The sequence below is a fragment of the Augochlora pura genome, chromosome 10 (genome assembly GCF_028453695.1).
Source record: "Augochlora pura isolate Apur16 chromosome 10, APUR_v2.2.1, whole genome shotgun sequence".
NCBI classification, from domain to species: Eukaryota; Metazoa; Arthropoda; class Insecta; order Hymenoptera; family Halictidae; genus Augochlora; species Augochlora pura.
This window is the reverse complement of record NC_135781.1, coordinates 34,460,718-34,476,525: the sequence shown is the minus strand read 5'-3', so window position 1 is coordinate 34,476,525 and position 15,808 is coordinate 34,460,718.

Below are 15,808 nucleotides of genomic sequence, written 5' to 3'. Positions count from 1 at the left end.
GACGCGAACAGCTGTTGTAAACCCAGCGGTTGACGGATCGCTGTGAAACCAAGTGTCGCAACAGAATACAGCGATCGCTTACACCTACTACGAGTTACTTCCCTTATTGCTCGCCTACGAAAAATGAGAGCTCTCGATTACCTCTCTCTTTACATAATCTACATTCTCCGAACGTATTAGCTAGGTAAACGCGGCGAGCGCGAGACAAACTCCCAGGCGCAATTTTGATATTACCGTCGGTTGTTTACGCGTTGCGAGGAACCCGGCGTCGTTCCGATCTATCTCCAGGAGCCTTGGATGCATCGGGCACGCGTTTCCTCTGCGCTGGCTCGCGTTCGGCACGCTCGACGCTCTAGGTAGCGAGGAGACAAAATGCCGTTGATAACGCGAGATTTCTCAAGCGCTCTCCACCCCGCGCTCGCCCCGCGATAGCGTGCGAGCGCGCGGGAAAAGTGCGCCGCGGCGAGCGATACGGATAGACGGAGACGGATGGACGGATAAAAGAATAGAAACGGAGAGAAAAAATGATGCTTCGCATCTCGACCCTTTGTATTCGGCACGAGAGGACGCGCCGCGCCGCGCCGCGCCTGTCGGCATTCTTCGCGAACAACAAAACGTCTATCGGCCCGTGAGCCCTGCGACGAGGATTACCGGAGATCCGGGCGCTGTCAATGGGTGCATAATAGCCTAAACCCTAGAATGGGTCGCCAGATAGCCGATTATCGGCTCTCGGGATCCATCGCGCGCGACCGTTAACCGCCGAGAATAGAGTTTCCTCTGTTGCGTCGCGTATCTCGGCGCTGTTTCGCGATCCGCTGGTCGTCGGTCGCCGGTCGCCGGTCGCCGGTCGCCGGTCGCCGGTCGATCGTGGCAGCGTAAGAACCAGCCTAGGACCCTCGCCTCGGACGGTAAAGCCACGTCGACTCGTCTAAAGTATCGGGAATCTGCCCGGCAGTCCGTTAATTAGAAATCGTGCGAGCAACCCGGCGCGAAGAAAATTGTCGAGAAGAAGGTTTAAATGGTCGAGTCGCGCGCTGCCGTGGATGGTAATCGTGGAAGCGAAGGCAAATAAATTGAGTCGGGCATCTCGTAAATCAGAGTACATATTACGCTTAAGACGTCGCGAAACGTATCAATGGTCGCGTTCGTTCTCTGTCCTGTTAGGTTTTCCGGCGACGACAGTTGTCGCGGAGGTGGTGGGGTGGCAGGCAGGGGGCGGCCGTGCATCGCGAAAGCCGAGTCGCGACGGCTCCGCTCGCTTCTGTTTCATTGAACGTCGCCGCTCTGCAGCAGCAGCGATCGCGTTGAATTACGAACGCCGGGAAATCTAGCTGGCAGGCGCCACGGGCCCGGCCCGGCCACTGTTTCCCCCGGTGCTCGCACGAATTTTAATTACCGCGTAGACGCGCGAGCGGAAAGCCGCACACCTACTCGCGACCGCGCAACGCCGTACTATTTCATACTCTCCGCCGCGCGCACGTCCTTCCGTGACTCGCATTTCAGGGGCATCGCGACCGATCTCGCTGCTTCCTCGGACTTCAACACCCAGAGAGAAGACCGCGGCCGAAAGCAACCTTGGAAGAGCAAGCTAGGAAAATATATGGAAAAGTTGATGCGCGAGGAGACGAACGGTCCGGCATGTAAACGATCGCGGAGCTTCCACGTTTCTACGAAAAGTTGGATAAGCCGATTCAAAGTATAATTCGCTCGTCGAAGAAGTCGCTCGATTCGATTAGCCAAACTCGGGGAATAATCGCTAGTGAAATTGCAGCTCTTCTTCTTCCGTTTATTCGCCGGCTGGGTATTCTTATCGCGGAGCGTTCGCCGCAAGTTTCGTTTCGAATAAAAGTGGCCTCGGTCTGTCCGCGGTTTCGCGTCGCGAATTGAATTTTTTCCTTGTTTTGGCAGCTTTCGCGTATAGATTCGGGTCAGGATAAAGCGGGACCGAATCGTTTATCGATATTCCGAGAAGAAGTTTCGCGATCGCGTTCCGGAGCGCTTGCGGACGCGAAGGACCTCCGTGGACCTCTCCGCGCCCGAGTAGACCATTGGCGAAGAGGGGTTCTCGGATCCTTCTCGTAAAAATGCCAGGACGTTTTCAGCGTCCGTGAATTGTGTTTCCCGAATCTACGAGAAATATTTTCTGGCTCTCGAGCCATTGTTCTCTTCCTGCGACTCTTCGCTGTCGTCGAAGCCGGAAGAATCGTACGAGGGGCACGGACCCGGTGCCCTCGGATTTCTATTCGACCCTTTGAACGTTTCGAGTAGCCAGACGTCGAACGCGTTCGTTTCTATTAATCTCAACACCGCCTAATTATCGAGGCTGAAGCCGAGTAACTTTTAATTGGAGGATTCGAGTGTTCCGTATGCGTTCGGTGGCGGAGGACCGGGACTTTGAAACGACGCAGGACCCGCGCACGCTGCAAAGTTTATTTTCAAGATAAAGTTGCGCCCGAAATGGAAGCGGCACCAGCAATGCGTCAACCCGAGAGCGTCTTTCTATCCCAAGGCCATTCGTAGCTCGCTGTAACACCGACGAGACGCTTCGCAACTCGTAATGGACCGGCAACGGACCGCCTCTGGAATTCTCCGCGTAACGCTGTCGAACGTTCGCGATCTGGAACCGTTTAAATAATTTAACGGCGTGTCGCGATTGATTTTTAATCATGCCCGCGTCGGATTTTCCACCGTCGACGTCGCGCCGTTTCACGCGCGGCAGACAATGGTGCGCAGTAATTATTTTTATCGGGTGACGGTCGCGTTGACGCACGGGGACGGGGTCCGGTCGATGGTGTTCGAAAATATTGAAGACCGCGACGGCTCATTACCGCCGGGGGTGAATTAAACCGGCTAATTAAATTCTGTATTGCCGCGTCCGCGTATATCGCGCGGATAAATCTCCGTCGCGTGATGCGCGCGGGCGCGCGCGATCAATCGAGTCGAATCGTTGTCCACAATGACGAATAAGTAGTCCGCCAGGAACAATGGATTTGACAGAGGGAATGACAAACGGCTTCGTGCCGGCCCGGCATTGCTCGATGACGTGATTTAGGGCCGACGACGGTTCTTAGGAGCGACGGCTCGACCAGAAACCCTTTCACCGTTGCCGTCCTGACAGTCGCCAATTCGTTTATTGCGTCGAATAAAAACCGTTCAGCGACGATGCAACGATATCTTTCGGTGGACAATGGCAGCCGATGAATTATATCGGACGCAAACGTCGCGCGCGTCTTCGGTCTCCTCGCGGATCCCGCGGCTCTGTTTGTTCGTTAGCCACCGTCGCCGCACGTAATTACGTTATTCTCGCTCGTTCGGTGCGCCCAGAGTGACGGCAAAATTCCATAGCGAATTAATAAATCAGTGTTTTTACCGAACCGACGGACCGTCGATTTTTACGGCGGAATAGTCGCGATACACCCTCCACCGCAGCAATCCGAAAACCGGTGGCAGCTCCAGTCAGCCCTCCTGTAATAACGCTTCTACGACACGATATACTTGTAACACAATCTTTTTCGGGCACAGCTAATATTGGTAGAAGAAATGTATCCATCGCGCGTCACGGTTTTTATTGACGCTAGGCGGGGACGTTCGTCTCGAACATGTAATATTGGCGAAAAAAATCTTGGGGAAAAAGAGGGAACCAACCGCCCTCGGGAGCGAAACTCACGACCTTTCGCATCGCAGGCAATCGACTTTGTCAAACACTTAGAAAATCCCCTCGCAGAAGCTGACCCTCTCGATTTCTTTTAACACGGTTTCGATGGAACGTGGACCGAATTAACCGTGTTGCAAGAGAGTCGACGGAAAACAGCGTACCCAATAGCTCCCCGTTCCAATGACGAAAGAGACATTGGCGTGTCCGCGACGAACAAAATATCCCCGAAACGCGGGATGGGACTGCCTCGGGACGCGCGCGCGCGACCCGTGACATTTCCTTTTCTCTATCGCGAAAGCAACGCGAAATAGAGTATTTGCATTTCTTTGATGCGATTCAATCTCGTCGGATCGCCGGATTTGTCGCGGCCGCGCGCAGAGCGCAGGGCGTAGGGCGGCTCGGGAAGCTTTGTCTTTTTCGCCCGGTGATAATTCCCGCCGGTTCGATGAAAATTCATTATCGCGAGCCGACACGTACACCTCCGCTGCCATTCACCGTGCCGCGCATTAAACTCCGTCCCGTGTAAATTCGTTGCGCGGGTCGAGCGTTTGAAGTTTGAAGCGAATCGGTCGAAAATTGGGTCACGCGTACCGATAAATTGAAAAGCCCCGCGACTGATACACAATTTCCACTCGTTTCGAAACGCTGCTTAAGCTCGAAATGATCGAGGCGATGGTAGCGGGCTAGCTTTTTCGAAAGAATCATAAAGAGACTCGAGCGGTGCGCGCGGTCGTTCGAATGTTATTGGATATTCGATCGGCGAACAATATCGGGGGAATCTCTCTCTCTCTCTCTCTCTCGTTCTCGGTTTGGGGAACCTCGGCTTGCCGCGCGCGGCCGGCTCGTAATTATTCCTTGTAACGTTTAAATAATAACTGGTAGAGATCGAGCCGGGCAGCCGAGTGCGTCGACGCACTCTAATTGCGTGTTCCGCGAGCACGACGGCCCCATACTTTCGCATATTTCACTGACATGAACATCCGCGGGCTGGGCGATACACGTTACTCGGACCGGAACCCATCGACTAGTCGTTGTCTACCGGTTCCAGCGCTGTTTCACGGTTAATTCGAGCTTCCGCTCGAGTTGGCCGGGACGCGCGCCGCTCGCCGCTCGCCGCGCGCCGCGCGCGGGCGACGAGGTGTCGCGCGCGGCCGCGAAAGAAGCGGTCGGGGAAACAGGGAAAAGGTTCGCTCGCTGCACGCTGAATCGACCACTTTCCACGGCCGATGTCAGCGATTTTTTTTTCCCTCTTTCGCAAAATGAAATACGGTGTTCCGCGCGCGACGGAAGGGCAGGGATCACGCGCTGCGAGCTTGTTTATAAAACACGCTCGAATTTTGCTATACCCTCAAAAATTTCCATACCGCGCTTCCGAATTTTCCTCTCGGCAACTACGTGTCCGATCCGTCCGAATCTTTTTTTGTTTCAACCTGCAAGGTCCCCTTTGTGTTTCGAATTTTTGTTCTCTCCATGTAAAAAATGGTTGCGCGGCGTCGAAAGCTGTGAACAGAGGTCGGAGGACGCGCGGACGTCTCTGCGTCGCTTCTGCTGCGAGGGCCGACGAGAATCGCGGGTAACCGGCGAACGGAAGTTCGATTGGCTGAAATCGTCGGCTCCGGTTCGCCTTCTATTTCGGCCCCGTGTCCACCGTCGATCACGAAAAGCGATCAATCTGGCAGGGGCGAGCGTCTGGAGAAGCAGCGGCGGCGCCCGCGGGGATGCCTGCCATTTAAGGCACTGTAATTCCGGGCGTAGCGAGCGAAAAAACTTTCGAAAGCCATTTAAAGTTGCCCGGAGGGTCGTTTGTTATTCCGTCCGCCTTCCGCCGCTCGAATCACTTAAAATTAAGGAATCGTCGGCCGTTGATGGGCAAGGTACGCGCGGCGGCGATCGCATCCGTTCCGCTCGCCGCTCGCCGCTCGCGAAACGCGCCGAGCGCAACGCGAATCGGGGCAGGAGGAGAAGAACGCCGGATGATATTCCGATCCTTCGTGCAGCCTACAGGTAGGGAAGAAGCGAGAGAGTGTGTGAGAGAGAGAGAGAGAGAGAGGGAGCAAAGGGAGCGGAAGTTGGAAAGGAGTGAGAGAGCTGCGCGCACCTTCGCTCCCGGTAAATTCTATCTTGATCCGTATTGTTTGCTGTGCTCGCCAAGAAGAGAGCCCGGAACCGCGTCTGGTTAGACGACCTCGTGAAACACAAAGGGCGCGTCGAGTGATTACGGGGCGAAAAAGGAGGCTCGGGCTCGCCCGGTGCTCTCCGAGCAAAACCTTTTCATTTTCCGCTCCAGCCGAGCACTTTATTCCTCGCCGCTCGCTCTGCTCGCTCTACTCGCTCGCCCGCTCGCCCTACTCGCTCGCACGCTTGCCGGCCTCGCCTTTAATTCGCGCAACTGCCGCACCGCGTCACAATGTAATAATTATTACCGAAAAGAACAGCGGAACCGTCGCGGAGAACAATACTTCCGACAGCATAATCACCCAGCGCGATACAGGGAAACGAACTTTGCTCCCTCCCGTCTCGGCTCCTCCCCTTGAAAAACTCTGCGCGACGCGACGTTGTTAAACGCGACCTTTTTCCCCCATGACACGATTTACTTATTGCCACGGGTAGTAAGCGGCCAAAGACTGTCCGAGATGCTCCACGGACGTACACGGTGATGACGATGCTCCACGAAAATACATAACATTCAAATGGAATTTGAACAGGGTGCAAACGATTTTGATCGTAAGCGATTTCTACCTCCAGCCCAAAAATATGTTATCGCGGCAGTTCGGTTCGGCTTTATCGATTCTGCGCTCAGTGGGCCACGTCGAAGCGATGGCTGTGCGCTCGCCAAAAGATCAAACTTTTTCTATCGATGTTTAACGAATGTATCACATTCCATTCGAAAACAATCGCGTCAACGAAAGTTGTTAAAAATTCTCGCCAGAGTAACCGTTCAAAGATCAAACGTCTTTAAGTCGGATTATACGGAGAAAGCGTTTCTCTTTCTTCCTCGTATCGTCCAGTGATCTCTTAATCGCTCTTTCGCGGTTCACCGCGCTGCATGTCGAATCGGGACGATTATATTGCTTATCGCGAGTGTATTTTCGGCGAGAGAGATTAGAGAGTCGGCTCGCGTCGATAAGAGAGAGATAGATTGCCGCGCTCGAACGTTGTCCCCGAACAAAGTCTGCCGGGTTCGAGCTCGGCTAGCCGTGAAACCTCCTAGCCGAGAGCGGGACTCTCTTCCAGAGGATCCAGAGTCGGTCCAGCGAGGCAGCGATGCGGCGAGGGTGCAACGGAGCCAAGATTCGCGCGAATCGTCGAAGGAGATCGCGCGTCGATCGAACCGCTATCGGCTGCAGCTGCCTCGGCCGCGATTCGGTCCTCGGTGTTCCGAAAGATCGCGTCTTGTCGCAGCGGATTAATGGGAGCGGCGATAGAGCGAAGGCCTGGGTGGCTAAGCGATGCGACGGTAATAGTTCCCCGGTGGCCTGGAAGGGACGATTGATTAATACAGGCTACAATAGAAATCAGAGCATCGGCGCGCTCCGGGGCGATCGGTCGCGCGAGTAAATTTTTTTACAGCCCTTATGGCTCGGTTCAGTCGCGCGCCGCTCGTAAAATGGCCTCCGATGGAAGTTTTACGCCGCGTACATGTTGAAACTTTGACCAGTTCGGCCCACCCGAATTCTCTCCGTGGCCGACGAAACCCCGAGCGTAAAACTTTTATGCCGTTTCTGTGGCTGACCGCGGAGCTCTCGTCGGAAACGATCCTGGAAATCGGTTCGATGTCGAATCGTGCTCGCGAGGCTCGCTGGTCCGCGAGGAACGTCTCTAATCGACTGGGCAAGGTCCAAGAGACGCGGGAAAACTTTCGTCCGAGGGTCGAGCGCGCGCGCATGCCGCTTGGGCTGCGAACGGAAGCGGAGGAGTCGCGTCGCGGCGCGGTCCAACCGCGCTGCTCTCGACGGCTGTCGGAATAATCGATCGGTTCAAAGATCGTTTTCCTTTGAATAATAAAAACATTGAATTTCCACGAGAACCGCCAAAGGTAACCGGCGCGTTCGCCGACGTTAAGCGACAGTTGCTCGACCACTCTCCATTGTACTCGAGCAACAGAGTGCACGTGTGCCACGCTTCGAGCAGTTTCAAAAGACTGGCGCCGCGAAGACAAGACCATTAGCATCGAGCCTTTCGAAACCACTGGGATTTGTCGTCCAGGAGGCGTGAATTTGTCTCCGTAGCACACGCGGATTGTCGAAGTAGTTGCACGTTTCGCGGGGACAATGCTCGGCAAGAACAATCGGATTCTATCTTTCCCGCGCTCCAGTCCTCGCATAGTAACGCGATAGATTCACAATACCGGTTGGTCGCGTGTCCATACTTTCCCAGGGCGCTGTGTCAAAGGGTCGCGTCGAAACTGCCGCAAAGTTACCCAAACCGTTGACATTTCCAACAGGCTTCAAGGTCATCGATATCGTCGGGCTATAGGTTTCCCAAACAAGCAATGCGAGCGTCGCGCATAGGAACGACGAGCAAAGAAAGCGGCGCGAGGGAGAAAGAGAGCGAGAGAGAGAGAGAGAGAGAGAGAGAGAGGGGCAGAGAAGACGGCAGAAGAAGGCCTGAAAGGGATTGCGGGGAACGAGTGAACATACGTTTTCTCGAAAACACATCGCGGCTGTTCCAGTGCCCCCTCTGGTGGCCTTTTCCTCCTTTTCCCTCGGCCCGTTTTTCCCAATTCTGGCAGCTCTACGAGGAGAGTTTTGTTGGACAGGGGGGATTCGCGCATGTGCCACAGGGGTGGTAGCCTCGAGGACGGTAACAGCGCCGGAGACAGCGGGTGGAAACGAGAGCGAGCGAAAGGGGACGGAAGGGAGAGGGAGAGAGAGAGAGAGAGGGTGAGAGAGAGTGTCCGAGAGGAGGAAGGATGGTGGTCGGGTGAGATACGTGTGAGAGTACCCTGAAGAGTGGCGTCGGTAGTACCGTGGGGGGTGGTGGGTCGGCGCGGCGCGGCGCGGCGTGGCGTGGCGAGCCGAGACTCGACTGGGGGTGAGACGGGGGGCTGGGAAGAGGGGGGGGGGGGGGGGCGGGAGGGGAGCGGGGCGACCGTTCACGTCTTTTCGACGTCGACGCAACCCCGTTGGCGCAGAATAGCTGCTCAGTGCTCGTCGAACGGCGCTGTGTTGCGACGGGACCATGCCGCCGCGCCCTGCACCACCGATCCAACGATCTCAGGTACGCGAGATTCACTATCATTCCCGAGACAAATCGGCGCCAACAGATCCGTCTTCGCCAACCCCCCGATTTCCGCTCGAGCCGGCCTCTTTCCGCGTCGCCTCGCCTCGCCTCGCGTCGCGTCGCGCTTCGCGCCTCGCGCGCTGTCACGCTTCGAACGCGACGCGTCCTCCGGCGGGCCCCGTCGCGACGCGTCTCGTCTCGCCGGACCGAGAAGAATCCCGCGTGCACCCTCTTCCGTTCTCCAGCGACCGGACGCGATCCAACGGCACGCGAGTTGGACGAACAAACCTCGACCAGACACTGGAGGACCACGGGTCTCTCTGTTGTTCCGTTCGCTGTCGGCGATCGCGAGGGGTTCGCGAACGCTCTGCTCCGGCCAACCCCCGAGGACCTCTAGATTGAAACTGGATCGCGACGATCGACCGGTTATCGATTACTTATTAAAAGAGGCGCCGCGCCGCGCCGACCGAGAGGAAAGAAAACCGGGACTCGGGGGAGCAAGTTATTACCGTGGGACGCTATTCCGGTGTCCTCCTTTCCCATAGAACCGTTCGATCGCGGTGGATCGATGGATCGCGATTCGCACTCGAATATTGAGAACACGCCGCCGGCGGTCGCCGCGTTACGTGTTCTCCTCTCCTCTCTGCTTCTCTCCGTTTCTCCCTGCCGGGGGTTTTTACGGCGCGAGAGAATAGCTGTTTGGTTTTCGAGTGCGCGGGGAGGGTCCTCGGCTGGCCTCCGCCGGTCTCCGTTTACCCTCTCCTCGTTAGAGGCGTTTTGCCATGTCCCGGGACCGCGGCGGTGTGAAACGATTAAAACAGTTCCGCTCGGCGGCTCGCGAACCCTTCGCTCGTCGCTCGGTCGTCGCGCGTCGCGCGTCACGCGTCGCGGATCAAAGCGGCGCGGAGAGGATAATACGGCGGGGCTCGGGGCACGCCGGATATCCAGCGGTTTCGGTAGGGGACGCGCGCGCGGTTGATAACGGAACCCTGCCTACTCGACGGCCACCGATTTTCTCCTCGCTTAAAGATTTAAAGGCGACTCGTTGAAGCTCTGCGCGGCGCCGCGTGGTTTCGGAACCGGCTTCTCGAACCGGCGCACCGCTGGCTCGGTCGCTCTCGCGTTAATTAACACGAGGCCACGCGCGGCCACGTTTCAAATATGTGCTCGCCCTTCTCTCCCTCTCTCCCCTCCCCCCGTCCGTCCGTATCCGGCTCCACTCTATTCACCAGAATCGCATTTAATCCGAGCTTCCCGCTTCTTACGACCGCGAGGTTCTCTCGACGATTCGACGCTTTTCACCGAGTCAACTTTCGCCGTCCGCTCGGCCTCTTCTCTCTCTCTCTCTCTCTCTTTAAGAGCGATCGTAAACCTTCCACGGAATCGATGGGGTTTGTTTGACGGAATGGAAACGTTGTTACGGCGGTTGCTCCTGCGGTCGAATTCCGATGGTCCCCGCGGAATTTGGCGTACCCGAGGGGTCGTCAGCGGGAGCGGATGGCGCGTTTCGTTTCCTCGAGTTGAAATTGATCGAGAATTTCGAGCGGTATCCTTTCTTTCCCGGCCCGCGGGGGAACCATGTTGGAATAACGTTCGCGGGGAAGATAAAGTAACGGAATAACGGCGCGGCGATAGCGAACGAGTTGCAAGCGTGTTCAACGATTTCTGAAACACGAAGTCGGTCTTCTCCTTCTTCTTAAGCAGCCTCTGATAGAATTTAATCGGCGCTCATACTTTGCTGCCGTCGGCAGCACGTGCCGCGAAAATTCACTCGCGTCGGCGACATTCGAAATAAAACGCACCGTTTCCCGTTCCCAGGCGAAATGACGCGGACGGGAGAGAGTTCCGGAGCGGCAAGCGTGGTCGTCACTGTTGCTGCAAAACTATCTCGAGTGTTTCGACCCGACCTTGATCTTTTCCGCAATTCGAGCACCACTTGACCAGTTGTAGAAAGACGGACAGGGAGAGAGAGGGAGGTTTCGATTTGGAAAAACGAAAACGCGGCTATCAATTGGCAATTAAACCAGTCCGCCCTGTTCACGGTTAAAACGAGCAGAAAAGGAAGGTCGAGTTTATCGGTCGGAGGCGTCGCGGACGTTGGAAAAACGGGTTTCGGAGGCGGCCGGGCTGACGGAGTGAGGGGCAGGCAGGGAGGGAGGGAGGGAGGGAGGGAGGTCGAGGCACAACGAATGTCTAGAGTATAACGTCTTGCTGTTTTTCTTTTTTCCGCTTCGTTACGGTTGAACAGCGATACATGCCAGAGCTTGCACGAGTATCTCGGGCACGGTACAGAATAGATATTTCATTGTTACGTTCTGGAATATTTTTCGCTGACAGGAAATAATGCTCGTCCCGTCTTGTCTCGTTAGGAGGATTCCTGTAGCCATTCTTGCATGTAGCGCCCGCCCGCCCGCTCACTCGCTCGCTCGCTCGCTGTTGCACGCGCGCGGTTTATGCCGCCCACTCCGCGCCGCCCCGGATTAATGGCACAGAAACCGGGGGGTTCAGAGGGATACTTTTCGGTTGGCCGGTCGCCGGCAGGCCCCGCATTCCGCAGTCCGCGGAAACAAAGTTCAGTTGCGCCCCGTCGTGGTTCGTTACGAGGGACCAGTTTCGTGGAAACCGGCAACCCCCCTGCCCCCTAACCCCTAACCCCTAACCCCGTACCCCCTACCCGCGTTCTGCACCTCCTCCGTCGCCCCAGCCTCTCCCCTCTGAAATTTTCATCCCCCACCAAGAAAGCGCGGCCGGATCTAGCGGCGAAATAACTATTGTATCGGCGGCGATAGTCGCTCGACAGACTTCCGGTCGCGCACCTCGCGCGTCGCTTTCTTCCGTCGCGGATCCTCCATCATCGGCCAACGCGAACACTTGGACGCCACGCTGCGAAAGCCGCGGGAATCGTATTGTTCGGCGGTGAGTCGCGCTTATTTCTTCCAGTCGTGCACACCCTGTCCTCCTTCTCTCTCCTCCCTTCCCTCTCTCTCTCTCTCTCTCTCTCTCTCTCTCCTTGACAAATTCGATGAAAGATTTGACCGGCGAGTGTGATTCAAAGGCGGTTATCGCGTGCTCCGTTCACGCGCTGTGCAATCTCGTTTCTCCCCGGTGAAACTCCCCGAAGAAAATCACACCGAATGGAACACGTCTGCAGCCACCGGTTGAAAATTATTTTCCAGTTGCTCGTCGAGTCAGTGATTCGAACCAATTATTTTGTGGACTCTGCTCGGAGTCGGGAACTCTGCGAACTGTCCGCAGCAAATCTAATTTGATATTCGCAGTTACTTGTTCTTTCCGGATGGGATTTTGTTACGGTCGTCGAGTGAAAACAATACAGGAATCGTACGATTTTTCAACGTTCTGCGAGCTAATTTTTCTCAGCGTCACTTGCCAACGATTTATGTTATTGCATTTCGTGCGTATCCCGCGGCAAGAAGTACAGTTCTTCGTTCGTATACGATTTATTCCATCGGTGCATTGCTTCCAACTTCAAGCTGCAACGGCAGCTACTTTTCTTAACTGTGAAATATTATAGAAATTAACGAATAAAAGATTTTGTATTTTGATTTATGTATTTAACACGATTACTCGAGGTGAAATTACCATCGGACCGCGACTTTTAATCGTCCGCAGTCTGAATCGTCGATCGAGAAGATGGTGTTAACGATCAAAGCGATCGAATAAAACTTTTTTCCATGGTTGCCATTTGAAAGAAAATTGTCGGGCTGCCTTTCACCTCGGAACAATCGCGGAGAAGCCTACCGACCCTATGGTTGGGTTAATGGAAGAAATATTGAAAAGTAGTTGCGACACAGACCTCCTCGACTACCTCGATCGATCATCTCAGCTATTAACGCCGAAATATGAAATCTCTCACCAATTAAGGTAAATGTGCCTATTACGGAACGCTTTTGAGACAATACAAGATACGTTGCAACTTGGAAACGTTGTTGTTGCATGTTTAAACGGCAGTTCGATGGATTCGACGTTCCTAAACAACGTAAAGAACTCTCGAATATTTGTTCAACGCGAGTAAAAGATAATACGAGTGAACCGAAGCACGAGCGGGAACCTATAATGGAGCGCCGCTTTCGCGCAATGTCCGCGTGTACTATAAATCGGGATATGGAAAATATTCGGGACAAAGATTTATTTTCACGGCCGATGGTTACATAACGGCGTTCGTGCGAGTGAATTTGTAAAGAACAGTGTTTACAGGTATGGGTAAAATTTGTGCACTCGCTCTCGTGTCCGCGCTGTCTGTTCTCTCGATTGTATCGTTTGTAATACAGGTTTCAGGAAGGGGTCGCAATCCGAGCGGTGTTTCGTAATGGGTACTTTTAGTCCGCCGCTGTAAGCGTCTCGTATCGGACGATGGTCCCGCGAAAACACCCCGACCGACGGGAGAATAGATTTCTAAGCCAACGAAATTTCTTTACAGACCATGGCAGCGCGTTTTATTGCCGCGAAGTATATAACTCTTCCCCGGCGAAACTTTTCTCTGTAACACTCGAGGGGGCATCTCGTCGTCGTCCCCCGCCTTCTTTTATCGCCTTTTATCCGCGCCCCCTCGGCCCACCCTCCTCGGCTCTCCACCCCCGTTGCCGCGCGCCTCCGCATTGATAGCCCGGTCTCTCGGTTTAACGCGATTCCTGTTCATTATTCGGCGTAATCCGGCCGGCGAATCCCACCGGCTAATAATTAACCGTTTTCATCCCCCACTGTTCGAACCGTTCGGGGGAAGGGGCCGCAGGACTTGTACGAGTCGCGGCGCATCCTGCGCGTTAGTATTTAATAAACATTCCCCCCCAGGGAGCGGCAGGTTAACCAGCAGCGAGCTGGGATTTCGCGATCTACGACGCGGAACTTTCGATATCGTTTCTCGGACGGACACGCTTCGTGAATCGTCGAACGAATTTACGCGGCTTTACGTTCCCCATTTTCTCTTCGTCCTCTCTCTCTCTCTCTCTCTCTCTCTCTCTCTCATTCTCATACACGCAGAGACGTACAGAAACAAGTACACTCGCGCTGTCTTTCTTTCCCCGCATGTACGTGTCTCTCTCTCGATCGGCCCCTCGGCGAGCGCGCGGACCGTGCACAGGCTCGTCGATGAAATATTCCCCGGTTCAACCGTTCGAGAGAGGGTTTTGCAAGTGTTCGAGGTGTTGGTGAATTTTCGCCGCGCAAGGGAGAACGGCATAGGTTATTGATTATCGTGAATGGCTTTATAAATAACCGATCGTGTAGGAGCAGCCCGTCGGAGACGCGTAAATATCGCTCGTTGGTGCGATTCTTTCAAAATCGTCGGCTCCTCTCTTCTCTTTCTCCTTCTCTTATCCTCCTCTTTTTTTTCCTTTCCCTCTGTTCCTCGTGCTGTCTCTCTCGCACACTCTTTCTCTCTCACTTTGTGTCTCCTATTTTTTTTCCTCCGGGATCCTGTCAACCGGCCGCGCTTGTATATGTTCTCTGGGCCGCCGCTCTCTGATGAAATCCGGCCGCGTTTGATCGATGCCTTCGTAATACGCCACGAATTCTCATTTTCGTACCTATTATTCGGGGACGGTCGCGCGGATAGGCCCGCCGCCGGTAGGCCGCATAGGAAAATCATCGAGAGGCTGCAGCCGAAACGTCACAGCTTTTTTTTTTCGCGGCACACGCCGCATCGCCAAGTTCGAATCAGGTCCTCGTAGTCAAAGGCCGCGGAAAATGTGAGTGAGCTTCGCTCTTGTCTGCCTCCGCGTTCCGCGTGTCGTCATCGTCGATATATTCCTTCCTGTTACCCCCCGAGAACCGTGTTATTCGGCCCCAAACACCTGTAAGTTAGTCGAGTGTCGCGCGCGTTTCGACGCCGTTGTTGCCAGCTCGAAGCAAGCGTGAACCTCCTCGTGTTATTGTCTCTACAGACTAAACATGCTCACCTGCAAGGATCTGAAATCGAAACTCTCTTAACAGTGAAACTACCGCGTATCTGTTTACGGGAATGGGATGATTGCGTTGCTCGCGCTGGTTCGCGCCACGCTAGAATCAGCTAAACCGGTTAAGAAGGATGTATACTTTTGCAGCGTGTATCGGATCATACGTCTTTATAAATTCTTGCGAATCGAAGGGTATTTACCGTTCCGTTCGTTAGCGAGTTTTATCGTGGACGTGTCAAACCCACGGTCTATATGAAAATCATAATTTTCAGTAACGACGCGCGCGGAGTTCGTTCGATTGTCCGCTTGTAGAGCATCGAAAATGCACGACATCGTTAGCAGGCGCGTGTCCATTTAAGATTTGTATTTGCCCGGATTCGGAGGAAGAGCATCGTTAACCAGCAATTAGGAGAGCCGAGATCGAATAACGGTTACCGTGGCCGGCTATAATTTCGCAGTCGGTAATAAATCGATACGGCAAAGCGCGGCGGGCAAACACGAGAATAGAAGTAATTTACGATTTTGATATTTAAAAGCCGACTACTCGGCGCGCATAAATCCGTGGGAACCTGATTTACGGTCGGATCGCGAAGCTCGGACTTGGCTGATCACATAGAATTAGCTTGCTGTTTCGACGGAGAGAGCAGCGTTTAGCTGCAAGCAGGTCAACCGTGGATCACGCCCCGTGCTGTACCGTTCTCTACAGAGCGCTCTACTGTTCCGTCCTATTCTTTCCAACGAGGGAGGGGGATCGCGTGAAAAAACAAAATCTGGAGAGTTCTCGGCGGCCACCGTCCGCGGAGACCGCATTTTCAACGCAAATTCCTTCGCGCGTTCGTCAGCTATTCGTTTGGCCAACACCGTAAATCCGTGGCAAAGATCCTTGGGTTCGCCGGGGTTGTTTCCTTTTTTTTCTCGCGCCCTTTAAGCTGCGCGGGATTAGCTGGCCAACCGCGATATTAAATTTCACCCCGATCCCCCTTCCGCACACCGAGAGTTTCCTCCTCTTCTCCGGTCC